General features: G+C 37.9%; 1 pseudogene; it reads left to right on the top strand.

Moving 5' to 3' along the window:
• The first annotated feature begins 1,522 nt into the window (after positions 1-1,522).
• LOC131743227 (SERPINE1 mRNA-binding protein 1-like) lies at positions 1,523-17,480 on the top strand (annotated as a pseudogene).
• The last annotated feature ends 479 nt before the right edge of the window (positions 17,481-17,959 follow it).

Here is a 17,959-nt window from a genome sequence, read left to right as displayed (position 1 = left end):
TATTTATCTAGAACTCTATTTTTTGATGTTTGTTTTATTTCTTCTACTCCTTCTATAATCTACACATTTTTGGCTACTCAGGTAGTGGCAAAAATGCATTTTCATTGTTTATTCTCAATCTACTAATCTCTTCATTGTACAACTAGACACAAGGCTTAACGTATATTCATAAATAAGATGCACAATTATAGGATTAGGTCTCATAATTTCTGCTTTCAAGTTATAATGTAAATCAGTCCATGGATTGAGAGGATTCTCTAAGACAAAAGGTAGACTACAAATGAATGAAAGTAAACTTTGGATCTGAACTGGTAGTGTATTCCTCTACTTGGAACATCCATATAAATAGGACACACACTCACACACACACACACACACACACACACACACACACACACACACACACAAATGCTTAGTTGTCCCTGGCCCTTGAGAGACACCATTGCATGGTAGAAAAACCACAGGCTTTGGAATAAAATTGACTTGATGGGAAACTCTTCCCAGTCTCTTGCTGTAAATGTGACAGTATGTGTACCTGTTTGAGCTTTATTTTCCCTACTATAAAGTGGGGATATTAATATTATATGGGTAAAGTACTTGATTCACAGTGATAAAGCCTCTCTTCAGACAAACTTTATTCAGGCTCTTCTGAATTCTCTTTTTGACCAGGCTTCACACTTGGGCTCTGTCCTTGGCTCACTTTGTACAGTTTTAGCAAGAATTTTGCTGGATCAGTTTGTGAAAACCCCTCACCGTTGATATCGGATCAAATTCCTCATCCCCTACCCTTGGTAACTTATCACCCTGGCCTGCCTTCAGCAAGAACCCTCTCAAATCAGTTTAACCAGAATCCCTCTACCTCTGATGTTTTCTCTTGGTACTTTTCCATCCACAGCCCACACCCCACTCCTTGGTTATACATCTCTGTTTCTCTTTATTTCCTTGAAATCAAGCTCCGTTCTACACTAAGGTCTCTTTTCCCCTATTCCAATAGTTCTGGAATAAAATTTGCCTTCACCACTTTAACTGCTGTCTGGATCTTGTTTTCTCTGAAAGTAGTGGCATTCCAGAAATTTTAATTTTTATATTATAATGAATATATTCTGTTTTTAAATTTCAATTCATATGCCCTACCACTTCCAAATGTCTAAACTTCAAAGATAATGTAAAAGCATAACATTTAGGAAAACCAAGAATGCCTCCCCGTCCCTGTTTCCAAAGTATGTAAGACTTGACAGAGTCAAACATTGAGTAGTCATTCTCAGTGAACATGACTACCAGGGGAAAATAGTATAGAAGTTAGCTAAGTTTCAAATCTTAACCCAGCCAATTACTATCTTTGTAACCTTTAGACAATTTACATAAACACATTGAATATCAGTTTCTACATCTGTAAAATAAAGCTAATACTGTTTGTATTATTAGGATAAATTTAAGTTAATGTAATTAAAAAGATACCAAAATACAGTGGCTTAATGATACAGTTTATTACATAGTTCTGAGGTGAATGATGTAAGGCACCATGGCGACCGTAACTCCACACAGTGATTTCGGGACAAAGACATCCTCCATTAGGTTATCCTGCCAATCCCTAGGGTGATGTTGTCATATGCATGATGGAGGTGGAATGGTTGCCATGGCTGAGTTCCTGTGAGAATGAAAGTACAAGATATTGTGAAGGAGGAAAACCCTATATATCTGAGATTGCATACATGACTTCCACTCAAAGTCCCTTTGCAAGAACTTTACCACATGGTCATATCTAACTGCAAGGAGTCTGGAAAATAAAGTCTATCTGGGCAGACATTTGATTGGAAAGAAAGGAAGATGGATTTTTTTGTGTGTTTATTAGCAGCCTCTGCCATTTTTTACTTAGGATTATCGTGATGAGTAAATAAGATTATCTAGAAGAAGTGTTTCTACAATGCTTAGCACTTTGCAACCACTGACAAAGTGTTAGCTGGGCTGCATGTTTGTTGTGTGACTCAAATATTCTATGATCTAAACCTTAAGGAATCAAGGCATAAGGTAACTGGTGACTAATGAATGCAAGCATATATCTAATGAGCAAATTGATGAAAGTATCTGAGAGCTAGAGCTATTCTGGATTCAATAAACAGTAAGCTCTTACTCATACGATAAACAATCTACTAGACACTTCATATTGCTTCAGTAAACCTCCCAACAACTTAAATGAGTTAAGTAAGATTACCCCTGTTTTTGAGATAGAAAAACAAGGGTAACAGAAATTGGTCCAAGATCACAGAGGTGGGTGATGTCGGAACAGCGATGGAGCAGGATTTTGACTACAGTTATTTTAATTCTGGAGTTTTCCATCATCAATTGCTCTGTTTCAAGGATGGGGGAAAATCAGGAGATACTAACAAATAAAGTCAATTGACACTTAATCATATTTGGGGACTTTGGATAGTGAGTCTAGAAAATAATTCCAGAGAAATGAAACAAGGAGATTATATCCTTTATATTTCATCACCACTAAAGGGAAAAAAAGTAATTGCTAGAAATTTAACTACAAAGGTTATCTTGGCATTGTATTTTGTTTTACTTATGGATGGTTTTGATGACGTAGTTAAAAATCTATTTGGTCTCTTGTTCCAGAATGATCCCCCATTTTGTAAATTATAACTTTGTCTATAAAGTTTTCTGAATAATGGAGAACCTATAAAAGAAATTTCCTGCAAACAGAAGCAAACATTCATAAAGCCAGTTAATCAGAAATTTGTTAGTGAACATCAGAAATTTCAAAATTACATAGAAGAAAATGGTAAGACGGAAAAGGACTTAAGATGATGGGAAAATGTAATTTAGCATGAAAGTAAACAATTGAAAATGTTTTATTTTTGTAAAATCAGTCCAATATATTTTCCATATACATTTGTGTGTGTGTGTGTGTGTGTACCTCATCCCACTTTCTACATATAATTTTTGTGCTTTATATGTACTCCTAAAAGACCAATGGGGCTTAAGATGACCTTTGAGTAATGGCTAAGATTTGTACAGTACAGGAGAAGAGGAGATGACATTTCAGGTAGAAGGAACAACATGAACAAAGATGAGACAGTCATCTTGTACTAAATCTGGTCTGATCCTGAGAAGGGTTAATTTTGGCAGTTAAGGAGAAAAATTGGGAGGCAGGACACACGTTGGTTAAGGACATGGATTTTTTGAGTTATATGAGTTTGATTCCTGGGTCAACTCTTAAGAACTGTGTAATCTTGGACAGCTTTCTTATCCTCCCCAAGTATTCGTTTTTTTGTCTTTAAAAATGAGGATAGTAAAGAAATAAAATGATATAACTAAAGCACCTAGCAAAATGCCTGGTTTATAGTAAACATTAAGTAGTAATAATAATATGGAAACAAACATAAAATGTCTAGTTTTGGAATTGAGGAACTAGTAATTGTTAGTTCTCTGAATAGTCACATCACAAACATTCAACACATGCATATTTACGGTAGATTTGTCTGGCACTTGGATGTCATGCAGTTTGCAGTGAAAGCGTCTACCACTTTGTTGCTGGATTAACCCGAGTACTCTTCTCCCCACACTTTTCTTTCCTCTCAATTTCCTGTCCTCATCACTCAAAATATTGAAATGGATTACTGCTTGACAAATGAAGGTTTTGAATGATTTTTGTTAAATCATCTGGCTTTACTTATACTATAATGTTTCTCATTTCTATTTTTGGTTTCTGCTGATGTGGCTCATTGTTTCCTTGGATGATGTTCAACTTAACCTTCCCACCTCCAAGGTTAAGATCTATGCAGAGAAGGCAGCCAGAAGACAATTTTATTTGCCCCGAGCCCCCAACACACACCCCAAGTAGGCAGTTTCTATGCCTGGACTAAGTCTCCTGAGCAGTCTTACAACCCCTCCCTCTTCCTCTGGCCTTTGTGCTTTTTCAGGTGGAAGGAGAGAAACCATGAATGATGTTTTCTTTTTTGTTTTCTGGGAATACTGAGATGGGGTAGAGGTCAATAGGACTTTCTTTTCATATATGCTAAATTACAATTGCTTCTCACTTCATGGCCTGATGTTTTCTTTAAATCCAGACACTAAGCAGATACCAATATCTTTAAATTTGGAGGCACATCATCAACTCTCCCAAGGCCTGTAGTGATTGCCGAATCAGAGTGGGTCAGTAGATATTTCACGTATCCAACCAAAGAGCTCCCGTGATTGAAGAAAGCCATGGTTTCTAGGAGTGATTTTCTTGAAGTCCTCCCCAAAGTGACTTGATGGAGAGGGAGGTCACCCACCCTTCTTCCACAGAGGAAGGGGTGAAAAGAAGCTAATCATCTCAAACACTATACATTTTACAATGCAGAATATGACTAATTCCTCCTCCCCAGCCTGTTCTTATATAGCCAGAGAAGTTGTGATTGCTGGTGGTGGTAGAATCCATTCTACCTCTTCCTTAGTGAGCATTGGTGGACTTGTTTAAGAAAGTAGACTTTTGAGTACCTTATCCATCTGAACTTTGGACAAGAATGACCAGTTCCAGAACATGTGAAAAATCCCACTCAATATTCTATTAAAATATTATCAAGCTTTATTTAAGCTCTATCCCATGAGGTAGATATGAGTAGTATCCCAGTTTTAGAGATAAGGAAACTGCTGTCTCTTGAAGATTAAGGAAGCTGACTCCTGATATACAATTGGTAATTGGCTTTGCTAGGATTGAGAATCGTATTTATTATTCTCTGAAACCACTTTCATATTTCCACTGCGGCATTTTATTTCAACCAGTAAATCTATTCAGTCTCTATAACTTTAATTTTTTAGCCAAATCTATAGAATTGAAAAATTATATTCAGTAGGTCTATGATTTAATCAGATTCTCTCAGTTAAAATACAAGATATAAATCTTGAATTATCAGTATTATACAAGTAAACAAGGAACATCTGATAGATTTCCACTTATATATTATTTATAGGCTCAATTTTAAAGAGAGTGGCAATGCTCATAAAATAGAGAAAGCAAATAACCTTGTGTACAGAGTGAATCTGCCTCTCTATTTGATAAGTTAGGGCTGAATTGTTACTATCTATCACTGAGCTGTTTGACTTTAAGAAATAAAAGTGATCATCTCATTATAAATTCTTGGAAATAACATCTACTTAAAAATAATTCCTTCAGTTGACCCACACTTGGCATTTCTCACCTAGTAAAAAAAAAAGGTAAGGATGAGCAAAAGCAGAAAAAGAAATACAGTGTCATTGAGGTTGTTAGGAAGATTATGTTAGCTATTCTCCTCAAACTCAAATGTGTTAAGTATCACTTTATTTAAGACATTTAGAAATATTTGGCAATGTGTTTGTTCTGGCTTTTTATCGCATTTTTCTATCATGCAAATGCAATGGTTACTTCAAGCTTCCTGTTGGTTGGTTTTGTAGGAGAACTTGGGAAGAGAATTCCAGTTCCACAGAGAGTTAATTAATGTGGAAAACAGGCATTACCCACATCAGGTTGCCAATTAACGTTAGGACAGTTTGCCTTCAACACACGTGTGACAGGATGGATGGCTGACTCTTAGAGTTCATGTGATGAATTTGAGAATTGAATACTCTCACCTTGGCTGAAATTCCCATCTTGCAAAGAAGAGAAAATTAATGATGGATATGTAGACAGGTGCTAATTAGTTAGTTAGATGGATGGATAGGAGGTAGATAGGTAGCAAAGTACATAGGTAGGAAATTACTTTGTTGGTGTCTTTACACTGAGCATAGATGTATTCGTAACATCTTATGAAGAACCATCAAACCAATAAATGTTGGGCATCTTTCATGAATACAAAGAAATGTAAGACCTTCAACAAGCTTATGTGGATGGTAAGTAATATGTAAACATAGCAAAAGTTAAATGATGAAGTATCTAATTATCATTTTAAGATAAACATTGGGCTGCAGTCATAAAAGAGTGCATGCAAATGAGTGTCCATTTATACCGATTTGGGAGTCCTTTTCCTGTTACATCTATCATCTATCTATCTATCATCTATCTACTATTATCTATCTCCCTATCGCTCTATCCATCTATCTATATCATCTATCTCCCTGTCAATCTATCTATCTATCTATCTATCTATCTATCTATCATCTATCCATCCATCCATCTATCCATCTATCACCTATTATCTATCTCCATCTCTCTCTCTCTCTCTCTCTCTCTCTCTCTCTCTCTCTCTCTCTATCTATCTATCTATCTATACTACCTAATCTTTCTACCTTTGTATTTTATTGTAGAAATGGATCATGTACCAACTATAGTCAATAGTCGGGAGGTTTCTTTTCTCTTCTGATAGTTGAATAATTCCCTCTTGAAAAGAAGCCCTTGCTTTCAGTAAGATTTATCAGGTTAAAAAAAGGTTTCCATTTAATATTTGAAGATGGACTTAATCTCCTGCTGTGCTTTAAGTATTTGAAAGCCTGCTGCAAAGTAGCATTTCAAAGACAGCTTAATATTAAATTCAGTTTGCAATATTCATATCTAATTGTTATAGGAAGCATTGTTCTGTTAATAAGTAGCAGAATAACAATGTTATTATGTTAGGTTTTCATAGGCCTTTTCAGACCTTTGTCAAAGGCTGCTGTTCTTGCAAATGTGTAGAGAAACATTTATACAAACATGAACTCTTACACTTAAACAAATATGGATTGTCATTTTTTATTCAGCTAAGATATTCTTGAATTGGTACTGCATTTTCTTATGTTAAAAAGTCTAGCTCTAAATTCAAATCCACCGTATTATAATGTAAAAATACCAATGAAGATAATGTAATACATGCAAAACATATGCCATCTCTTCTAGAACATGATAAAATAACTTACTGAAGCCTAGGTATTATAAGTTAATTATTTTGAGTAGAGTGGAGATATTGATTGACATTTCTCTTTTATTTCAGCTGTTCTGTATGTTCAGAGTATCTTTTTACCCCCTATACAGCTAAAAAAAAGTCTTATGTTAGAATACTACTTTTATCTGGAGAAGAAAAAAAACGATTGAGCATACAGTCATTATTAATCATTAATAACATGACAGAAAAGTTGACTGCAGTGGGAAAAATTAAGTCAGTTTTATTATTCATTAAGACATCCTAAAGGAGCTAACTTTTCATAGAAAGAATAGACAATAGAATTATAATATTTCACATTTTTGATGTGAAATATGACCACTTGCTAAACTGCTTTGCCTTTTTATAATCAGATTTTCCCAATGATTTATGCTAATTCAAATCATAGTGTTACCGCCTATCATCACCATCATTCAGACTTTGTTGTTCAGTTTTTTTTGCATCACATAAATGTTAATAATTTTACCTTTTCAAAGGAAATAACTTATTTTAATATGAGATTTCAAAACATGTTAACTATTAGTATAATCATTAAAATTTATTTTAAATAATGTTTTCTGTGTCCCACGTTTGATCTGAGCATAATATCACTTTAGATACCATCTTTGACCATACCTACGGCTTCTGAAATGATTATTTTCCTACGGTAGTAGCGTTAAGTATGTAATTCATCTCCAATTGTATTATATTCATAATTTGTGCTCATTATCACTTAGTTTTACTGGAAAGATGTCAGAAGAAGTTGTCTGGTCTCACAGCAAAATAACAAAGCATTTTGTTCAGTTTATAAAATAAAGTATTAAAATTTTAATATCTGCTTGATTTTAGGGGCCCTATAGTATAATATTAGGGATCATTTATAATTTTTATACATTTTGTCTATAGATGATCTTGCCTCCTCATTAAAGGGAAAGCTGAAGGTCATCCAATGTATTTTTCCTCATTTTGTCCTTTTTCAATTTTTTAATATCTTCACATCATCTTCCACTTCTCTTCTGTCTTTCCTCTTTCAGGAAGATACCTATTCAACCTATCCATCCATTCTTCTGTGAGACTAATACCTTCATCAGTGCCTTCTCTCCCATTTCCTCAGACCTTCTAAGACCTTCTTTTAATAATTAGCCCATCTTTCTCTTGGTTCCTTCATTCCCTCAACTTCCCATTTTTCCTCATTTCCTTCTGGCCAAATTTACTGAAAATTCAATCTTATTGCCTCTATTGCCTTTACATTCATGCCTAACTCACTGCCATCCGACTCCTCTTCCTGACACTTTACAATACAGATTGAGTTGTTCCCAGGCTCTACTGAACATTTCTAAGAGGAGGAATAACATTCTCAGGGTATGTATCAAAAAAGAATCACTCTAGCTATTGAGGCAACAAATCCATTTTCAGGAAGAGGAGTTAGGACAATTTTCTAAAGGTCTAGGAGGTAGAAGATGGTTATCTGAAAGGATGGGGCAGTGGAAATGGCAAGAGGCAGAGAACTCTAAGAGATACTTAGAAGATAGAATTACAATATTGATTTACTTGGCAACCATATAACCCCATCTGAATCCATAAAACACTCAGCTATAAAATAGGACATAAATATAATACTATTCTCCTTCTAGGTAATACATGAAAAAGAATATATGTAGATTTTACTGCACAGTGAAAAGTGATAAGCAAGTTACAGATTGGGATAGGAAAGGACTCTCAAATTCATTCTTTTTTCCTATGGCTTTAACAAAAATAGGAATGACAACAGCAACAAAAAAAGTCGTGCTACTACAGAGACGAAGTGAATTTTCAAACCAGAGCAAAAGACCATTGTTTTATAGCTTATATAATTAATGTAGGCTGTAAATCCCAACTTTAAATTAGAAGTACTACATAAGTAAACCCAGCTCATATTTCTTTTTAACACACATTCATTTCAGATAGCAAGAAAAAATAATTTCTTTTATAAGCCATGAGAACTGAAATTGAACTGAAGAATTAGTTTAGTTCTAAACCCCACATGGGTGACTCATAAAGTTGACATTCATCTTTGAATAATATTATGTCCCTAACAAAAGCATTAACAGAATCTCATTAGCAAGTTGTGTTATGTAAATTTTACTGTATATAATCCTTGCTAATTTCTCCACTATTCCATTTGCCTTCTCACTGGGTTTATTTTTCCCCATCACTAATTATTTAAGATATTTGTTTAAGAAGAACTTGTTGAGTGTTTTCTCTGCTCCAAATACTGTGGCGGTGCTGCAGATACAAATAGAAATTAGCGGCGTCCTCTATCCTTCCTTTCAAAGGGCCACTGACCCAAAAGTGACTTCACTCTGCCTCAGGCTCTTTGCATACACTGTCCTCTCTGTCTGTAAAGCTTCCCCACTACCTTATTCTCTCTAGATGTCCTTACCACCTGCACTTTTCCTTTGCAGCCTTTACCACAGTGGTAATTAAATAATTATACATGTAATTATCTATTCAATGGCTCTAACGCCTACTCTACTCTAAGGCTGAGAGCAACTGTTGTTTCCCTAGAGCTTAGCACAGCACCTGGCATATAACAGCAGTTCAAAAATACTTGTGGAATGAATGAATGAATGAACGAATGAATGAAAACATGATGCAATTGCTCAGAGAGGGCAGATGGAGGTAGAAAAGGAGACAAGCCAAGGACAGAACACCAAGGTCACCAATATTTCAGAGGCAGACAGTGCTAAGAAACAGAAGAGGTAGAGGTACCTGAGGAAAAGCTCTATTAAAATAAAAGAAAATAAGTAAATAAACTTTGAACTTAGAGTTACAGTGTCAATACTGTGTTAAATGTGATAAACTGTAGTCTCAAATAGGCCTTCCCTGACCCCCTCTTGTTGCCTCATCCTCTCATCCTTATTATTTGTCTTCACAGCACTTATTGAATGTTTTATATACTGCACCCATCTATCCATCCATCCACGAGTACACTTGGGTGTATTATTTTTATAAATTTTATTACTATTATATAAACATATACATTTTCTGTTATCCTCTTGGACCACATCAGTAATAGCATTGGAGAATGTGTTCTACCTAATAGCATAACAGATTTCTCAGGCAACTTCCCGCTCAAGAGAGGTTGGGGATATGAGAGTCACAGAATCTAAATCTCTAACAGTCACCGAATTTTTGAGTCCAGGCCAAGAGTTTCTTTGGCAGTATAACTCTCTCAAAACATTGATTCTGGTTAGTTCCACAAGCCAGTAACTACCTCCACAGATATTTCTTTTTTAAGCAGTTCATAGATCTGTTTTCTTTCTCTCTTTTCTGGTTTTCTTACTTCTCTCTCAATTTGAAGGAGGCTCCTCTGAGGTTTTCCAACTTCTAAGTGAAACTTACACCTTAACCTGATTTTTTGCCCTGAGTCAATTTAAACTATTCTGGGGTTAAAACAGTAGGTGCGAAGGCCCTTTCCTTGGTGTGATCTTTGTCACAAAACCAGGTTTTAATCAGGCTTTGTTGTGCAGAGACCTTCTATTTTTGTTCTCAAATGATTCAGCAATTCTTAAAATATGAGTGTCTCAATTTTTGGAATCTCTTGAATATCTTTCATTTCTTTTCTGAAATGCACCTCTTCTAATATCATGCCAAATGCGGCCATTTACACAAAAAGCACACTTCTAAACATCTGTCCTCCAACCCTTTTCCTGATGCTGCCAGTTCATTAAACATACATGATTCTTCACAGATCATAACAAGCAACAGTTTTACCAAATATTTTGTTTCTGTAAAATATGGATGGCCATCTTTCCAAATTCCAATGTCTGTTTCCATGCTACCCTAGCCCGACTGCTAAGCTACGTTGTAATAGCAAACTACCCCTAAACCTCAGCAGCATAATTCCCCCAAATTTGATTTCTGTCTTATAAAATGTTCAGATGAGTGAGGGCCGGGGTGTCTGTCTGGGCACTACGTGCAATAATTCTGACTGCCTCGACCTCACGGCCATGCCATCTCAATACCTCTTGTACAATTTCCAAAGCAAAGGAAGTACACCTCTGCTCACTGCTCTGGGGCTGCCTTGTTAATGTGATAGTGAGGGCTATTATTTGTCTGGCTCAGGGCTGCAAGCCAAACTTAGAAGTTCAAGAGTATTAAAGAGCCTTGGACACAACTTTGACTCATGGAAGCAAGCGAATTAAGTTTTTCCCATGTCTTCCTTTAGACACAACTGACCTGATCTGTAGTTTACTTAGGTCTTGGAGGAAGTTCCTGCAAGATCAAGCAATTCCGGTCAAGGTGACTGGAAATATATCTTCATATGGAAGCCCTCTCCTCCCCTTCCCCACTCCCCTCGTCCGGGACTCGTCCTCCCTGGGTTTGCAAAACTGAGAAAGTAACAGGTAAAATAGAAATGAAGACAGCATCCTAAGAAGGACTCTAAATTGCCTAAGAAAGCAGCCAAACTCCTTACCTATCATTCAGGATTCTTCCTGGTCCAGTCCTATCGACTGTGAAATGCCATTTCTCCTCGGAAATCTGATTCTTCCATTCCCAAACATTGACCATAAAGTTTCTGTTGTACCTGTTAAGGTACCAATTGTTTTTCTTACTTGGATGATAGCTTTGGGGTGTGCTTATACATTAATACATTCAACAAAAAGTGACTGAGAGCCAGGCTTTATACTGTAGCTAAAGCAAGAATTAAATCAAGAAGACAGAGATGCCACCGTACAGTACCGGTGGGAATGATAAACTTGGATACAGTCATTCAGCAATTAAATCCTGACACCAGAACACAACTCAGATTGACCTCAATTTCAGAGCCACACTCTCATTTCAAAGCTCTACTCACTCTCTCAATAAATATTTATGAATTGTTTCACTCTTACTATGTGAGTATAGTGAGTTATTTATTTTTTCTACGTTTGGGTCTGTGGGACCCACACATCACATTTTAAGGTCAAGTGATGGTGAAAGAAATTGTCAGGAAAGTGCTGCTCTGAGGACATCTACAGAACTCACATGAGAGAATACATTTGAGGGAGGACAATTAAAACCATATATGTAGCCATGTTAAGAAAAAAATTTTTTTTTTTTTTTGGTAAAAAATAAATTCTTCTTCCCTCCCTTCCCCCTTCTTTCCCTTTCTTCTTTCCTTCATAACCACTCTGGTTCTTTGTGTGCTATAACCTTGATCTTTATACCTAAGTAAGCTTTCTAACTCTCAACATTATAAAGCTCACTAAAAAACAACTATGATATATTCACTTAACTAAAGGGCACAAAAATGACACACTGACTCCATTCTTTAAAAAAAAAAAAAAAGGGGGGCTTCCCTGGTGGCACAGTGGTTGAGAGTCCGCCTGCCGATGCAGGGGACACGGGTTCGTGCCCCGGTCCGGGAGGATCCCACATGCCGCAGAGCGGCTGGGCCCGTGAGCCATGGCCCCTGAGCCTGCGCGTCCGGAGTCTGTGCTCCGCAAGGGGAGAGGCCACAACAGTGAGAGGCCCGCGTACTTGTAGAAGCTTTTTTCTACAGTGTCGCAGAATTCTTCTGCAGTGTCTCACTAATTTCTCTGGTGCTGTGATGCAAATATTAAAGCAAGATTTGAAAAATCAGCAAAAAAACTGATGAGTGAAATATCATCCAATTTGGGTACAAAGCATACTTTGTTATGCTTTTGTTATGGAGTCAGTATTTGTAGGGAATGAAAAAGTTTCTTAATGTGAAATCTGTCAAAATAGAGCCTTCCAATCTAAAAGCTAATGCAAAAAACATTTGTATCATTGGCAAATCAGTGATGTTTCTCATCTCTAGAAAATCATATGAAATAGTTCACCATTTTATATATATATATATATATATTTTTTTTTTTTTTTTTTTTTTTTTTTTTTTTTTCTTTGTGTGTGGTACGCGGGCCTCTCACTGCTGTGGCCTCTCCCATTGCGGAGCACAGGCTCCGCGGCCATGGCTCACGGGCCCAGCCGCTCCACGGCATGTGGGATCCTCCCGGATCGGGGCACAAACCCGTGTCCCCTGCATCGGCAGGCGGATTCTCAACCACTGCGCCACCAGGGAAGCCCTCACCACTATATTTTTAGTATTTTTTCTTAATTTTTCTTTATAATATATATTAAGCATCCTTGATAAGATACAGAAAATAATTCCCTAAAATGTAGGGAGACAATTTCATTACTATATTCAGTCTGACTGTGGCTTTCTTTAGTAAAAGTGTTCACAGACTCACTAAGATGTAACTTGATTTTTAAAAGTAGAAACATGGCCCAATTAATTTTACAATTAATTCGTTTGTTCTACAAAGCTTTGATTGTTTCTTCTGCCTAAAAATTTTATGTAGGACAGTTAGAAAGACAAGCTCTACAGTCAAGATGGATAATTATTTTATTCACCAACTCTTCTGAATATAAAGCTGCACTAATAATAGGAATATTTGAAATGATCATTAACATAGTTATCTATGAAACCAAACTACCCTTTGGCTGGATGACTAAAAAGCTATAAAGCATCATGTCAGTGTCTCCTAACAATAGATCTTGATTTTGACAAAAAGTCTCCTAATCACAATATTTTAATTTTCATAGAGTATGAAATTACTTGCTCTAAATAAGCTAGGTATCATCTAAAATAAATAAATTATCACTCCTGTCTACTTCTAAGGTAAACATGACCAAAATTAATGACAGAGGATAGTATGAAAATGGGAAGTAAAACTTTGGGAACATTGGACCTCAAGAGATATAATGCTAGAATGACAACCGTTGTCTAATCCAGAGGATGTCTGCATCCATGTAGGATTTGAGTTGTACAAATTTAATTCAAGGCTCAAGATACTAAACTTGGTGAACATTAGAGATTCTAGATTTTTAGGTTGTGTGTGATGGGATTCTGTTTGGTTTGTGTCTTAAAATTAATAATTTCCATTCAAGGAAATTGCAATGCCTTCTCCATACTATAAAGCTCTTTATGTGTTCTTGTATGATTAGAGCGGCATTGAGGATGCAGACATGTTCTCCTGCATATGAGAGCTGCAGACAGTATCTTGGTTTGTAATGCAAATTTTATGTTATGCGTGCCGCAAAATGATTTTTAGTGCATACCGTCAAATTTCCTTTATAAATTTGTTAGATTACATAAATCTATTGTACATTTGCACACGACATGGGATTTACATTTGATTCACTCACTTTCACGTCGCACGTATAAATCTAACAATGAATAAACTTATGGTCTTCTTCATCTTTAATCAGCAAAGAGTAAACCATCTGGATAACAATCTTATAAGAATATAAAAAGGTCTTAGGGAGAAAGCGGAATGTTCGTTGAAGATTTTATTCGAAAAGAATAGCCCGGCCATCTTGTGGGAAGAACTGAAGCAGGCGCTCTCGGCTCGGCGCGGCCCACCGCTGCAATCTGCGGAGGAACGCGCCGCCAAGACACCATCAGGCCTGGGCACTTATAGGGAGGCTTCGGCTGCGTGGTCATCAACCGATTCGACCAGTTATTTGACGACAAATCGGACCCCTTTGAGGTGTTGAAGGCAGCAGAGAACAAGGAAAAAGAAGCCGGCAGGGGCGGCGTTACGGGCCCTGGGGCCAAGAGCGCAGCTCAGGCCGCAGCCCAGACAAACTCCAACGCGGCGGGCGAAGAGCTGCGTAAAGAGGCCCAGAAAGACCGCAAGAACCCGCTGCCCCCCAGCGTCGGCGTGATTGACAAGGAGGAGATGCAGCCGCCCGTGGCGCTTAAGAAAGAAGGAAGAAGACGTGTTGGAAGAAGACCTGATCAACAACTTCAGCGTGAAGAGAAGGTAATTGATAGGAGACCAGAAAGGCGACCGCCTTGTGAAAGACGATTTGAAAAGCCACTTGAAGAAGAGGCTGAGGGGCTTCCCTGGTGGCGCAGTGGTTGAGAGTCCGCCTGCCAACGCAGGGGACACGGGTTCGAGCCCTGGTCTGGAAAGATCCCACATGCCACGGAGCGGCTGGGCCCATGAGCCATGGCCGCTGAGCCTGTGTGTCTGGAGCCTGTGCTCCGCAGCAAGAGAGGCCGAGATAGTGAGAGGCCCATGCACCGTGATGAAGAGTGGCCCCCGCTCGCCGCAACTAGAGAAAGCCCACGCACGAAGACCCAACACCGTCAAAAATGAATGAATGAATAAATTTATAAAAAAGAAAGAAACAAGCAATAGGATATTATAGACAGATATAAGAGGAGATTTGTTTTGAAAAAGAAAAGGGTGAAGGGGGAGAATTTTCAGTTGATAGACTGATTATTGACCGGCCTATCCGAGGCCTTGGTGGTCTTGGAAGAGGTCGAGGAGGTCGTGGACGAGGAATGAGCCGGGGAGATGGCTTTGATTCTTGTGGCAAACGTGAATTTGATAGGCATAGTGGAAGTGACAGATCTGGCCTGAAGCATGAGGATAAGCGTGGAGGGAGCGGATCTCACAGCTGGGGAACTGTCAAAGCTGAATTAACTGACTTGGAGCCATCAAATGGGACCGAGGAAACACCTGAAGGTGAAGCACATCCAGTGGCAGACACTGAAAATAAGGAGAATAAAGTTGAAGAAGTAAAGGAAGGAGACCCCAAATAAATGACTTTGGATGTGTAGAAGGCTATTCAAAATAAGGACCGGGCAAAAGTAGAATTTAATATCTGAAAACCAAATGAAGGTGCTGATGGGCAGTGGAAGAAGAGGTTTGCTCTTCATAAGTCAAAGAGTGAAGAGCTTCATGCTGAAGACTCGGTTATGGATCACCATTTCTGGAAGCCAGCAAATGATATAACGTCTCAGCTGGAGATCAACTTTGGAGAGCCTGGCCGCCCAGGACGTGGTGGCAGGGGAGGACGAGGTGGCCGTGAGTGTGGTGGCCATCCAAACCATGGCATCAGGACTAACAAGTCAAGTGCTTCTGCTCCTGATGTGGATGACCCAGAGGGCATTCCCAGCTCTGCCTTAACTGGGTGCCACAAGACAACCCTGGTTCCTTTGTGGACCTTCCTCTTTTTTTTTCTGGTACGCGGGCCTCTCACTGCTGTGGCCTCTCCTGCTGCGGAGCACAAGCTCCGGACGCGCAGGCTCAGCGGCCATGGCTCACGGGCCCAGCCGCTCCGCGGCATGTGGGATCTTCCCGGACCGGGGCACGAACCCGTGTCCCCTGCATCGGCAGGCGGACTCTCAACCACTGCGCCACCAGGGAAGCCCGACCCTCCTCTTTGAGACTTGCATGCTTAAGGATCCCAAACAACTAAGAAATTAAAAAAAAAAAAAAAAAGAAAAGAAAAAGATTGTCATTCATACCATTCACACCTAAAGACTGAATTTTATCTGTTTTGAAAATGAACTTCTCCTGCTACACAGAGGTAACAATATGGTGGTCAGTTTTGTATTTAGAAATGTATTGGTAGCGGGAATGTTTTCATAATTTTCAGAGATTATGCATTCTTCGTGAATGCTTTTGTATTGCTGCTTGCAAATATGCATTTCCAAACTTGAAATATAGGTGTGAACAGTGTGTACCAGTTAAGAAAGAATAGCATAAAATAGAGTCTGTGGACAACTTTGCATATAAATATAAGGGTCTGGAGCCTCAAAGAAATCAAATTCATTGTTAATTTTTCAAAGATGAAAAACAAAACAAAGTGGCACATTACATAAATGGGCCACTAATGATAAATAATGAAAGAGTTAACTTTCTCTAGTGAGCGATGACAACAAATTTTTGAAAAGTCAACATTTAATTTCATGTTGATTAAAAAAATAACGAGGTTTGATTTCAGTATTTTAATAAGACTGAACTAATTTTGTCTTAGCCTATCAAATAGTGATTCTAAAATTTTTCTGAAGTGTCTGAGATTTGTAAGCTTTGGTTTACTTCGTGTAACTTTATTGGCTGGATATTTAATTATTGTACATTAATTTTCTCATTCAGACAATATAATATTTGAGCTTTTTAGGGTAAATTAGTCTCCAAACATGTATTGAGTGCTTATCCACTACAGTGTGTTAGGTGACACAAACCCTTTTTCCTAATTCTCCTTCCAAAGCAATAGACACTCAAGGTACACTTTTTAAAACAAAATCCAGGAAATGCATAAATGTTCTCAATCCATCTATAGCCAGCCATTTCCAATCTGCTTCTCATTCTGTGCTCTGGAGTCTATGGGATTACTTTTAATTGGCTCTTCCAAGTTTCTCTGCTCCATCAATACTGATTCAGTATGTGTGATGCTCAGACTATTTTGTGGCTCTATTATTTACTCCAATAGCTTCTGCTCAAGTGCCAAGAAGAGAAGATGTTAAAAATGACATAACACTAGTATCAGGGAAAAAAATCCCAGCTACTCTGTCCACGTGGTAGAGACAGAACGATACAGGGTAAATATTTTTAGTATTTTTGTGTGATGGGATTTGGTTAGGTTTTGTGGTTTAAAATTAATAATTTCCATTCAAGGAAATTACAATGCTTTCTCCATACTGTAAAGCTCATTATGTGTAGTTGTAAGATTAGAGTGGTGTTTTCCCCACTTCAGAGAGATGCTGTTAAAGCAGAAATTAAAGATGTGGAAAAGACGGCACACATCAGAAAAAAGGAGGAAGAGGACCCAGTGACTTAAGTTATATTTTACGTTTAAAAGAAAAGGAATTGGTGATGTCACTCAGCAACGATAGCAAAAGCAGCCAAAGTTGGAGAGAAAACAGAGCCATCAAGTTGAGAGAACTGTGCTGACATACACATGCAGGAGGCATGAGGGACTCGGTGTGGCTCAAGGACTAGGGATTTGATTGCAAATGACACATTTTCAGGGACTTCCTAAAATGTTGAAAAGATTTTGTGGATGGCCCCAAAGAATGTTTTATTACAATTATTATGACCCTATGTTTACTCCAAGGTTATGTGACTCTCGACTTAAGAAAAAATGCACAACGTGAGAGTTGCGAGTTAAGTTATATTTGGGGCAAAATGAAGATGGCAGGCCGGGAGACAGCATCCCAGATATCTCTGAGAAACTGCTCTAAAGAGGCAGGGGGCGAAGGTCAGTATATATGTGATTTTGGTGAAGGGGGAATACATGCGATCAAGCACATATTTTTT

This window comes from Kogia breviceps, chromosome 16, assembly GCF_026419965.1.
Source record: "Kogia breviceps isolate mKogBre1 chromosome 16, mKogBre1 haplotype 1, whole genome shotgun sequence".
Classification (NCBI taxonomy): Eukaryota; Metazoa; Chordata; class Mammalia; order Artiodactyla; family Physeteridae; genus Kogia; species Kogia breviceps.
This window is presented reverse-complemented; position numbering and strand designations above follow the sequence as displayed.